Below are 14,237 nucleotides of genomic sequence, written 5' to 3'. Positions count from 1 at the left end.
TAAATGTGTTTTGAAGCATTCGCACCTGGCCATCAACATCTGGTTGTGCCTCAAATCCAATCACGGACAGATCTCAGTACCAGGAATTCTCAATTTAGAGAAATTGTGAACAGATTTCATAATCAGAAAAATAAAGATAGTCATTATAGAGCAAATAACAGCTATACAGTTGCAATCAAAATTATTCAACCCCCATTGCAAATCAGGTTTATTGTCAAAATTTACAGAATATCAGCTGTTTGCAATGAACAAATCAAACAAAAGCAAGTGAAATAGTTCAACACAACAAATGCTTCAAGTGGTTTCCCCAAATTCAACTGAAAATGCAACTTCTAATGACTTCTCCAATTTCAAAATTATTCAACCCCTTCATGGCAAAAATCTTTAATACTTTTCTATGGGGTTTTTAACCGAGATTTTCTACGGGGTTCAAGTCAGGTGACTGTGATGGCCCTGTAGAATCTTCCAGGACTTCTTCTGCAACCAAGCCTTGGTGGAATTAGAGGTATGCTTGGGATCATTGTCCTGTTGGTAGGTCCAATGATGCCCAAGCTTCAGCTTCCTCACAGACGCCATGAGGTTTTCTCCTATGATTTCTTGATACTTCAATGAATCCATCTTGCCTTCCACACACTGCAGGTTCCAGTGCCAGAGGATGCAAAGCAGCCCCAGAGCATCACCGAGCCACCACCATGCTTGACTGTGGACTTTCTGTGGAGTGTTCTTTCTTCATACTTCTTCCTCCAGACGTACCGCTGATCCATACTGCTGAAAAGTTCTAGCTTTGTTTCATCGCTCCACAGAACAGAATCCCAAAACTTCTGTGGCTTATTGATATGAATTTTGAGCCAACTTTTATTGTGCATTTGGGTCAATAGTGGTGTACATCTTGGAGTTCTAGCATGGAAACCTTCTGTGTTTAGTACGTGCCATACTGTGCTCACTGAAACCTCAATGCCTGTTGCCACCAAGTCTGCAGGTCTTTTGCAGTCACTCGAGAGTTTTTCACAAACTGCCATCTCAGAAGCCTGGTTGATAGCTTCCTTTCTCTGCCCCGTCCAGGTATTTCATAGATTTTCTACTCTTAGCCAATTCAGGTATTTCATGTGTGAAGCCTTTGATTAGTTGCATCAGGTGTGCTTGAGACAACACCTGTTTTGCATATTTGTGCTGTTGTGAGGGATTCTATTCAGAGGGTTGAATAAGTTGGAAACTGTAGAAATCATTATAATTTGCATTTTCAGTTGAATTTGAGGAAACCACTTGAAGCAATTGCTTTTGTTTGATTTGTTCACTGCAAACAAACAGCTGAAAGTCTGTAAATTTTGACAATAAACCTGACTGGCAATGGGGGTTGAATAATTATGATTGCAACTGTATATTGCAAGAGAAAAATAAATACCAAAATAAATGCTTCACACTGCAATGTTTAAGAAATAACATTGAAGCCAAACCACTTGCATAATATGAAATGGATTTTAAGTATTTCAGATGTGTTTCCATTTTCAAAATAATAGTGTTTAGGACTCTAAGACGGTTTAACTGTTAGATTGCTTTTTAGATGTCACAAAAACAAATAATGTGCTGCCAATATTATCACTTATTGTGACCAGCCAGAAACTGTACTGTCTTCAGTAAATCTTTCAGTGTTGTTCGGGTGGAACTGTTGATCCACTAAAACATCACTGATAGAAAAGCTCCATTGAACCTTCCCACTTCCTCCTGGTCCATTGTGCTCAAAATGACAGGAAATAGTGAATAACTTTGGAGCAGATCCCAGCTTGTTTTCGACAGAATTTTACTCCACCTATAAACCAGTTTTCTACATATTTGGTTCCCAACACACCCTTAATATAAACAATTCTATCAGGCACAATTACAGAGGTATAAATAAATGCTTATGTCAGTACAGAACAATTCCTCTCTGAAAGAAACAGACAGAGTTGCTCTACAATGTATATAAGTGGATTTTGAGGCCAGAGAATTGGTGCTCAGTTTGCCACAGTGATGTAGGCGATCTATATTTGGTATCTGAGCTGAGAGACACACACGTCTTAAAATAGCTCTAATACCCCAATTTGGCCACTTGTGCTATTCCACTTCATTTAGTTCTGACTGAGGAGACCCAAGCTGTCATAGCAAAAAACACAAGGCCTAGAGGATTTTTTTGAAGGTCACTCCAAAAACCAACAGTAATACCACAAACTCTACACCAGTTCACACTCAGAATAAGACCAGCACACTGGTGTTTGAGCCCTGCAGTAAAAATCCACTATGAATTTCATACTCCAAATTCTAATGCCTTGTCATCTGCTCTAACAGCATGTCATTCTGAGAAACACAACAGCCAGAGGGAGAGAGCATGTCAGTGTGGCTGAATGCAAAAGGAAACCTAATCTTCTGGCAGTCGGTGCCCTTTGCTCCCCCCAGAGAGAAGGGCAGTAACAAGAGAAGCAGCTGTCTCTTACAATGGAGCAGCTCAACGATCCTCATTCAGACCTGCTTTACCAATCCAGCATCAATGGACACACCCAGCTGACAATGCTGGCACACAGGAAAGCCAGACACTGGTGGGGGAGGTGCTGGGCATTGTTTTTGGAAAAAAGATACCATGGTTGCATCATCACTAGTCTGCCATGTCAAGCATGATCAAACCCTACTGATCACTTATGTTTTGTCAAAACACAATGAGACACCATGAGACACCATGCACACACTTGAACTACATTTTTCTACTTATTTTTGGGTTTCTTCATGACATAAATGATCTAAAACTGTCGGCACCATTACAACAATGCTTTTTCCACTGGTCATGTGGTATCACCGGTACCACTTGTTTGGTTTTTGGTATCTTCTCAAGATTTATTGCATTAGGAACTAATGGTACATCATAAACTCAGATAAAGATTGAATGAAAAACAATAAATTAAACAGAATAATTTGGTATATTGGTTCTGTTTGTCTTGTCAAAATTTTTTGTGTTGTTTTAATTCATAACCTGCACAAACCATTTATATGTATTCATTTATTCACTTAGTATTTTTATCCAAAGTGAATTACAAACAAGGAAATACAAGCAAAGCGACATGTCAGGCAGAGAAGAATACAAGTAGTGCTACAATACAAGATTTTTAATTGAGTTCAGAATTTCACAAAAGCAATGATGTTATGACAAAAACATAAATGCTCATAATAAGTTTCATTTTTCAATTATTTAGTAAAGTTGTGTGTCCGTTATACAATTTGAAATCTATCAATCATGATTCACATTAGTGAGTCACTTTGCATGTAAAATTAACATAAACAGAAGCTCTTATGAAATTTGAATGTTTTTCCCAACTAACTGGATTTTCATGAATACCACATTAAACTGATCATGTAAATGAGCCTGTAAACAATTTACCAACAAATCCATTCATATTCAGCTGTATAAATTGAGCTCTACTGTCCTTGTGTTCTTATTTCATTTCCATCATATATTTGTCAACAATTTTTTCAATTTGGGTTGTTTTCACTTCATCGTGGGGTCTGGCCATTGTCATCAGTGAAATAACCCTTTGTCGATGAGCCTAACTGAAATTTTATTGTCTCTAATCTAAAATGGTTAACCATTAAGCAAACAATGTTAATCAAACCAATTCTTCCATCTTGGACTTGACAACCACATCATTGCACACTGTAATTATAACAACTAAAAGAACTAGAACCCCTAAAACTTTTGTTGGTTCCTGTTTGGGCAAGTTCTTGTCTTTGAATGTTTATTGGGGAAACACCTATAGTTCACAGGGATGGTGTTTCTTTTATCTCCCTTTGTGTGTTTAGTCATTAGGCATCATTCAGGCTGGGGTTCTGGGGAAACTTACTGCCAAGTTAGCCTCTAGCTGCCGTAAGTCACACGCTCGTCACCTGAACACACATTGCTGTGCCTAAGATCACTGAGATCGTATCATGGTACTGATAGCTGAAGGGGAGAGGGACGGCAGTACAGCCTGTCATTACTGTCCCACTTATATACACTCATTGGAAAGTCGTGAGGATGTTTTGAAGGACTCATCATCAGGAAAATACATACAAATAATTATGGTTGAGTGTCTAGGACAGGGGTCATTAATATTGGAATACTGTCTGGATGCTAACCCAGCAAAGTATTTCAAAGGACTGTACCCTGCACTTGAAAAGACACTGTAGCTGAGCTGATCAATATATGAAAAATTGTCTAGTGACTCTAAACATGAAACAGCACAGCTCCTGTAGCACATACTCTGTTGTAGCTTATCAAATCAACATGAATTATATAAATTATTTAGCTGAAGGCAGCTCATTGGACTATAGACAAACTACGGCACTAGCTCAGGGAAGGGAGAGTTTCTAAACGTTTTTTTTTTCTGTTTATTTACCCTCTCTGGTCTGATTAGCAAATTGTTGACGTGGCTTGTGCAAAGAAAAGTTGACAACAAAAACAGAATGTTTAAAGAAAAATGGACAAAGAAGCGTGCATTTATTCTCACTGTGGAAAATTCTAAATAAATGTGTCTCATCAGTTCAGAGTTTGTGGCGCTAGTCCAAAGTGGTAACATGAAGCACCACTAGGGAAAAAAACATAACCACTGTAGACATAAACTAATCAGTAAAAGGCAACTAGTGTCACCATATAGTCATGTCCAGACCTTTGTAGGAATTTTACACTTAAAACCCTAACAAGTTGATTGTACTTAATTGACTGAGTAATGAGGTCTCACAAACCTTGTATATTAAGTTAACTTAATTTAGTGCTTATGTAGACTGTACTTAAATTGTTAAGTTGACTTAACTTGGCGTTTATATGGTGTACGTAAATAATTAAGTTCACTTAATGTTCATATAGTGTACTTTATAGTTTACTGAAGAGGAAACGAACTTGGGTTGCGGCAGTGAGAGCACTGCATGCTAGCCACTAGTCCACCAGGGAACCTGTGTGCTTAAATAATTAAGTTCACTAAACCTGGTGTTCATTTCAAGTGTACTGAAATACAGCGTGTCTCAAAAGTCTCCACACATGGGGAAATTAACACTTTTCAGCAAAAAGTAACTTTATTTGGGAAACATCCTCTACATGATTACCATTTCTTTATAAACCCACACAGAGTCACTCATAATGAACCTTCGAACTTCACTACACCTGTACCTGCAACAGATGAGACGAAGAGGACAATTATCCAATCAGTACATTAGTTCTCTTGTTGCCAGGCGGAATTCCTTGCATGGCCAATAACATCAAAGAAAGACCAGAGTGAGCTATTTTAATAAATTATGATGTTGAATTCAACACTTGAAATCTTAAACAAACTTAGATTTTTTATTTTTGGGTCCAAAAGGCAATATTTTAAGTAATGTTTAGTCATGACTACTTGATCGTTTAAGTAAAGACCACATTAGGGTTTACACTGTAGCAAGGAATTTAATGCAATTGGACCTCAACAACAAAAAGACATAGGCAACAATTATGATTATTGTGCTTCCATTTGTGCTATTGGGTACACTGTTGTTGTTTTTTTGTTTTGTTTTTTTAAACTGGCTTTGTATTTGTAGAAAAAAATTGTGAATCTCCCTGTAGATCTAGCTTGCTGTTTAGACCCTTGTAGTTTGGCAGTAAAGAGTCAGGGAAGATGTCCTATGCTCTGATATGGTTTTGTGTTTTGGGGTCTGGAGCATCTCCATGGACTGTGTCTCTGATACAATAGACACACGGCTGTGACCTGCCTGAAGCACTTCTCTTCTATCAAGTAGGGAAGTAACAGCCATGCCCTGCCCCTGTCCCATTTGACCTTCTCTACCTTTCTTCTTAGCCATTCTTTCTGTCCCTCCACAATCAAGCTCTTCCTGTGTTTACCCACTGCTGCCCTGTAAGTGTTAACCATCTCATTAGATCTCAATTATACTACACCTACACCACACTCCCTCTTTAGTAATACATACTGCATAAAAAAATGTCTGCCTTTAATAACACATCACAGTAAATGAGATTTGACATTCGCAGGTAATTTCACAGAGCCTGGTTGACATTAATAATTCAGGGTTAAATTGATTCACTGCTTTAATTAAAAAATATATCCCTTTATTTTAAAGCTGACATTTTCAGATTATAAGTGTTTCAGGAGCACACTTGCTGGGGATTAAGACACAGGGCAGGAGCATCACTATCTCTGATTAATATGTTTGTGTTCGCCTGTCTGCTATTTTTAACCAGTATTCTCTACTTCTGACCTCTTTCCCTTTCTGATCTGAATGTGTTTACACTTCAGATGGACATAACACCTTGAGTAATTTCCACGAGTAACTCATATATGCAAATATGATATCAAGGTCCAAAAGGGCAACAGGCAACATACGAAATAAGCAATATACAGTGTGTGTGTGTGTGTGTGTGTGTGTGTGTGTGTGTGTGTGTGTGTGTGTGTGTGTGTGTGAGAGAGAGAGAGAGAGAGAGAGAGAGAGAGAGAGAGAGAGAGAGAGAAAGAGAGAGAATTTTGTGCTGGATATTTATACAAAGTCATAGCAATAAAATTCCAAGTTGATTAAACTATACAAAAATTTTGAGAGTGAAAAAAAAACGTCAGCCTCTCTCTCTCTCTCTCTCTCTCTCTCTCTCTCTGTGGCGCTTCCATTGAGGCACCGCACCCCCTCTCTCAGCTGAACAAACCCTTTGTTTAGGTAGAAATAGGATATGATGAGGAGGCAGACTTTGACCACTCCAGCACACATACACACATACACCACACAGACATATATAGAGCACAAACACACACACGCATGCACGGACTAACACACACACATACACACCTGTTTTTTTCCCTCATTCTGTCGTCTCTGGTCAGTGAATAGGTAATGATTAGCGATTAGGCTGCAGGGTCATGAGGGTGAGGAGTATTGCTAGTATATATACATTTATTAATTCCTCTGTCTGTTTGTCTACCCATCATTAAATATAATCTATTCAATAAACAGCATGACTATTTGAATATGTGAGTATTTGTATCTGTTAATTCAAGAAAGGTCTGTGGACCAACCCTAAAACCCTTCATTGACTCGTTTAACCAAATTTAGATTAAACAAGCAGAAAGCTAAAAAGCATTTGATCTCTCTCTCTGTCTCATGAGCAAAGTACAGGATAAGATTTGATGGATGAATTACAGCGGGATAGGACCCGCAGTGTCAAAACAATTACCCTCACCTTTCACCCGATTAAGCACTGAGCAAAGAGTTCCACCCAGACATAATATTTATGCAAAGTCCTTGTAATGACTTAGATTTCCTTCCAATTGAACTCTCTTTGTTTCTGTCTTGGCAAATTGCTTCTATTGGGTTCAGCTCTCACAATCAATGGCATCGATCAATAATCCTACACATCCTATTACTTACACCTCTTTCTCGGAGGATTCTCTATTCCAGTTCTTCTTTAAGTGACTGCATATGTACAGATTGTGACTATAAAATATGTCTCATGACCCACTAAAACTAATCAATAAGAACACACTGTAATTTTGTGATACATCAGTAGCTTGTTGACAACTGACATCAATTCCCCAACCTGCACCACATAGCACTCTACATCTTTCAAAAGCAAGAAAAACAACAACAAACTCGACACAAAGAAAAACCTACATGTCCATGGGAGCCATTCAGTGAAATAAACAAACAGGCTGTTTTTGAAATGTGAAAGGATCGCTTCCCATCCGTTTCCTCCGGCACACAATGTGGGGAAGTGATTAAACGACATGGGCCTCTGAGAGGCGGGATGTGAGCCACGAGCCTGTATATTATCTGCTTTATATATCCATCATCTCCCATTTGAAACATCAGTTAAAATGTGAACCCAAAAAAGAACTGAAGGCTGAAGACAGTTTGCTAGCTCATTTACAGTGAACAGTTAATTTGACTACATGCAGTGTTCCCACCTTCTCTACTTAATGCTGCTGTGCAAGTGAAAAATGTGACAGCCATCATGGGCCATTACTGCACCTCTGAACATTATGCAAGGTTCTCTTGAAGTGAGATTGAACTGATTAGTCACTTGCAACAGAGTTGTGCTGCTGCAAATGCGTCTGAATATGATTTGTCAGATTTTGAAACAGAGGTGTTGTATCAAATGTGTCAAAAACAGTTGAAACAGGACAATTTTTTTCAACTGTAAGAGAATCTAGAGTTTGATAATGCTAAGAACCGAGCAAACGTCACTTGTTTTCTCCAAAATGAAGTAAAAGCTGCAGTTACACTATTAATACTATTATCGTCTGTAATTCAAATGAAAAGAAATGAACTGTCTAGAGTCATACTTATCTACTGTATCATAAGTGTCTATTATCACAACAATGATTAATCATGCAGCTCAAAACTTTTCCCGAAAAAATCAATATTGCTAGATAGAGATGCCCTTTGACTTCATTCTACTGGATTTGGAATACGATTTGGAGCATTTCAAGTTTAATGAAATGCTGTCGCACACAAAAATCCCACATTGTAAAAGAATTCTTTGTTTCTTTTTACACGTGATGTTATAAAAGGTGGTTGATTTAGTGTCGCTGCAATCAAAAACAAAGGCAACAAATTTCTGGTAGTGTCAGAAATGTTTTTCTGTTGCAAAATGTCAGAGTGTAACCACTGCTATGACGCTTGTCTGAAAGCCACAAAACTCATGGGAGAGCTAAAATACAGTAGTGGCAATGGCAAAACAAAAACAAAACATGTTAATGGACAGAAAAAAATATCCATATAAAACATATTCCGCATGAGACCAGATTGCGCTGATTGATGATGCAAGCAAAACATAATTGGCTTTAATCACAGGTCTACTGTTGGATCATCTTCATTGTATAATATGACATCTTATTGCATGACAGGTCATCATATGTTATATAAATAATATGGCCAAGGCATTATTGAGAACATCTTGTACATTAGCGCTAAGATAAATCCTGTGTAAAACAACCTTAAGAATACATTTGAATTCCCTGCTAGAAAAAAACGCTTATATTAACTAACTGGAATAATGCAAGTAGTCAGCAAGACTAGCTTTACTAGTTAGTTTAGTTAGGTTTTGCTAGTGAACAAGCATGACCATGTTGCTTGATCAGCTAAACCATGACCATACCAGCACTACCCACCATAAACCAGCTTAGACCAGTATGAAATCCACACTGATCTAAGCTGGTTTTTTTTTTATTATTATTATTTTTTTAAGCAATGATGTACCATGGGTGCTGTATAACAAAGGGGGAAAGTACCGTGCCGGTGTTTATGTGACATCACACCTGGATGACCTCCTCTGACCCTGCACTGCATTGTAGCTCATCATGATGTCATCTGTCCAGGCAGCTCGTTCCTAATAACAGTGTTTGCATAGCCAGGTGGTGAGATATCACAATAAGCTCCAGAGGATGTGGAAATATAGCTGCTGTGTCTCTCTGGCCTGCTGTTGGCTTCTCAAGCTACCATCACATGACCATCAGATCGGTTTTGCGAACAAAGACTGTGTTTATACCCATGCTTCTGAGAAGAAGGCGGTCCAATGACCTCCATGCTGGATTTTTTTGTGAGAGTTCAGAGCTGACAACTACAGGTCATGCTGTTATGCCTGCACACAAGGAAAGCTGTTCTCTGTTCTCTGAGAAGCAGCTTCTTATATGAAGTAGTCATCCCAACTCAAGCCTGGTAGTGTCTTAAACACAAAGGGTCCATATTGAGTCTGTTCATTTTGTTCACCATAAATAGCCATCATTTTGTCATGTGCTGACATTTTGTAGTTCCATATGCATTCAGTGGTCTAGCTTCTAACTTCTTGTAAACTCAATACATATAACATGTTGCATTTATGACATTTGCATTTAGATATGGTGTTGGCCATATGTACAATCAGAATTCCAACTATTACATTTTGTTGTGTAATGCCGTAATAATTAATGAAAATAACAGTTTTGATTATTGGGATATCATATATGATAGCGACAGCAGAAATAAGAGAGAATAAGCTAGTATTCAGGAAAACCCATATGAGTTTGAACTGTAATACATTATATCAGGAGTATATAATATTAAAATAACACCTATTTCTAAAAGTTTGTTTAATCCTATATAACCAGTAATATAATAACCAGTGGTGAAAATGGCTGAGATACACTGGGGACTCTAGTTGAGGAGTTTGGTTTTTGTTCTATAATATTTAATAACATTACACTTATGTAATTTCTCCTAAAAACAACATGCTTTCTTGAGTATCAAGACAGGCACATGAAAGGTCAACGAACAACATTCATGAAATCCGTTTTAACTGGAACTCCGACCCTCCTTGAAATTCACTCATCGGACCTACCCACCCTTATTTCCAGCCCTGATAATAACACAAGGATATACTGATGGATGAAAATTAAAGCAAAATGATTCTGATTTTTTTCCTGTATTTTAATGACAATTTACATTATAAGAACTTCTTACAGTTAAACAGAGAACAAGAACATACAGAGGCTTGTTATTTTTTGATGTGAAATTATCCATGTAGTACACATTTTTAACAAGTAGCCAGTATCTTGTGTACTTGTTGTTTGAATAACTCTTCTCTGGGTTGAAGTTATGCAGTATTTAATATATAGAGTTATATTTTCCCCCCATTTAAAATTGGAAATAAATTGGAAGGGTTTTTTTTTGTTTGCTTGTTTGTTTTTAAGAATTTTGAAATATTAAAAAAAGAAAGTAAATGTTCAATATCTTTTCTATATTTTATGTAATCAAGATTCTAGTTCCCTATTTAAATGTACTTATTTCCTTAGAGGGAAGAAAAATCAGTACAAAGTTAATTTAACTGATCATCTTTATCCTTGATGAGCATAAAAAAATAATGAAAATTATATGCTATGGCCTTCACAGTCACCAGATCTCAAACCAAATAACACCTTTGGGAGATTGGGGCCCAATACATTAAGACATTTTATGTTGGTCGTCCTATAATTTGTCACCAGTCTGTAATTGTATACTAGCTTTAGGTCTAATATAAACCCATGAAATGTATTCATTTCACTGTTCATGCATATGCAAATGCAGCACATACTGTAGGTGGTTAGGCCAAATTAGAATCAGATATAATCAGAGAGACCAATGATATGAAAAATGGGAGATATGAACTCCAGCCCTTATTGTAAAACTGGGGGTTATTGTAAAGATTTGGGTTGGATAATTTATGATAGAATGCTCTTGGTGTATTTCTATAATCCATGATAGTCAAACCCAAATGTCCAATAGGGTAAAAAAAAGCAGATGAGCTGCTGGACTGAAGTGTATTCTGCCCACCATTATGAAGGACTGGACAGCGTGTGTAGGCAAATTGCACCTCCTTGCCTAAACGAATTATGAAAACAAAGAACACTGGCTCCGGTACACACACACACACACACACACACACACACACACACACACACACACACACACACACTTTTCTCCTCTGTCCCTAACAGAGGAACACCAAGGCCTCTAATCGTGTTTGGTTTCTCTTGTGTCTTATCAGACGGATGTGTAGCAGGAGCAAAGACAAAGTGGAGATTCACTGTTCCAGCCAATCATATTGGCCCTCGTTTCAGCTGCACTCGCCTGCACTTTCAATACATCTATTCTGTGCTGTGCTGTTTTGAAGGAGCAAACAAACATCAGGCAGTGTTTGCACAAGGTTTAGGGTTCAAAGTGCAACAGGCCGTCTGACAACAGAGAACTGGAGGGTCACATAAACAGATTGAGGGAAATTGCTTCGACATGGTTTACTGAAAATGAACAGCTATGAAACTACTCACTGTCCTTTTAGAGAATGTTTTCCAAAATCAGTTATCTGCAGTGACAGGTCAATAATTGTTTGTTTGTTTGTTTGCTTTTTTCATTTTGCATAACTATATACTTCACTATTTTGACAGAGAAATGAACTGAATTAATTGTGATAAATGAATTTAAAGTCTGTTCATTATAACCATTTTATACTCTTTTGTACTCTATATACCATTCTATATAACATTTACAAATGTCTAGGAGTCTCAATGACAACTACAAAGTATTATTGCTTTGGCCATTAATAAAAATGGGACATCAAAAGTGAGTGATTAAGTACACAGAAAATGAAATGAACATTTTAATGTGCTTGCTACAGCATTTGCTGAGTTACCTGAACTGAAAAGCACTTGCCTGAAAAGGACCCTACTCAAGAAAATCTGATGCTGAATTATATAATTTAGATGATAACTGTGAGTCAGTGAAATAAACAGAAAATGAGATGGTGAAGAAGAAAACCAGAGTGCACGTAAGAATAATTACATTTCCAAGGATTTAATCAGGATGTAATCTCAGTGATCTCAGACATACTTGTACAGACAGACGAATGACAAATTAAAGTAAAAACCAAAATAAACAATCTTCAGAACAGCATCAATGCACCTTGGCATAGACTCTACATGTGTACCATTCTTCCACATGTGTACCCTCAGTTTGTGTTTTGATTAAGATGATGGACGGTGCTATCTAAAACTTAATTCTAAAATCTCCCATAAGTATTCAGCTTGGTTGAGAGCTGATGACTTTGAAGGTCATAGCATATGATTTAAAAGATTTTCATACTCAAATCATACCCTGAACCCTTGTGTCCTGGCATGGTCTGAATGGGGGCATTGCCGACCACTGCCATCAGAATAGAAATATTTCATTACAGGCTAAAGGTGATAATCAGAATAAATTTGTATTGTTTTGTAGAGACTGTTCCCACTAAGGGTACAAGTGGACCAAAATCATGCCAGCGATATGCCAACCATAGCATAATAGCAACTGTTTTGTACTGTAATATGTCATCTGTGTGTACATTTGGGCTAGCACTTTCCAGTGTTCATCAGTATAATGCGCTGTAACCATGTGGTAATTAAGGTTACTCACCAATGTCTAGCTTTCTTCATCATTTAATCATAACATACTGCTGTGCACAAGCAACAAGCCTAGAAGGACAAGGCTAGGAACATGCATTAATTACAAAAAAAAGTCTTATTACACATTAAACATTAACTCTGACAGACCTAATATAACTTTTAACCTTCAACTGTCCAGTTTTGATGAGTCTGTGCCCATTATAGCCTCAGATTCCTGTTCTTGGCTGACAGGAGTTTAACCCAATTTGGTCTTCTGTTGTTCATCAGAAGCTCATCACTGTAGCTCATCCAAGTCGAAGTTTTATGTTTTGGAAAGAGTGTGGTTGTAAAGACTGATTATTTGTGGAACTATATCCTTCCTGGCAGCTCGAACCAATCTGGCCATTTTTCCTCTGAGAGAAATTAGAGAGGTCTCTTATGAGCAAGGTGTTTCTATCGACAGAACTGTCGCTCACTCAATGTATTTTGTTTTTCACACCATTCTGTGTAAACTCTAGAGACTTGTGTGTGAAACTCCCAGGAGATCAGCAGTTTCTGAAAAACTCAAACCAGCCCATCTGGCACCAACAACCATGCCACGGTTAAAGGCTCAAGGTCTGCTCTTGGACTGAATTTGCTAGAATGGCCAGTCCTAGACAAATTGACAGTCATTTGAAATCTACATCATTTGTAGATTGTTTTCCTTACAGTGGAATGATGTATTTCAAATAATTTGGATATCTTTTTATATCCCTTGCCAGATGCATAGGCATCCACAACAAGGCCTTTTTTTTCTGAAAGGCTTTCAGAACTCTTTAGATCTTGGCATGATGACACCACACCTCAATAGCAAAGGGAACACCAGACACTAGATATGAGAGAAGTATAAATAAGACAGGTTCCACCTGCACTCCCTAAGCAGGTTGTTATCACTGGCACCTGAGTCTAATTTTATCGATTTGAAGGTGTGATAAATGTAGGGGTGTACTTACTTTTTCCATGTGAGTGATCTGGTTTTTTTTTTTTTTGTCATTTCGTGTGTCATTTGAGTGCATCTACTTTATTAATAGGCACTGTTTCAAAGAGGATAAAATGTTTTCTTGTCCAAATATTTTTTAAAAAGCCAATATTTTTTCACATGACTATATATATATATATATATATATATATATATATATATATATATATATATATATATATACAAAAAGGTGTATGTCGAGGTGTATATAAATATAGGTGTGCAACAATTACTGGCATCCTTTTAGTCAATACTTTGCGCTACCTCCCATTGCCAAGATAACAGCTCTGAGTCTTCTCCTATAATGCCTGATGAGGTTG

Source organism: Ictalurus punctatus, chromosome 1, assembly GCF_001660625.3.
Source record: "Ictalurus punctatus breed USDA103 chromosome 1, Coco_2.0, whole genome shotgun sequence".
Taxonomy (NCBI): domain Eukaryota; kingdom Metazoa; phylum Chordata; class Actinopteri; order Siluriformes; family Ictaluridae; genus Ictalurus; species Ictalurus punctatus.
This window is presented reverse-complemented; position numbering follows the sequence as displayed.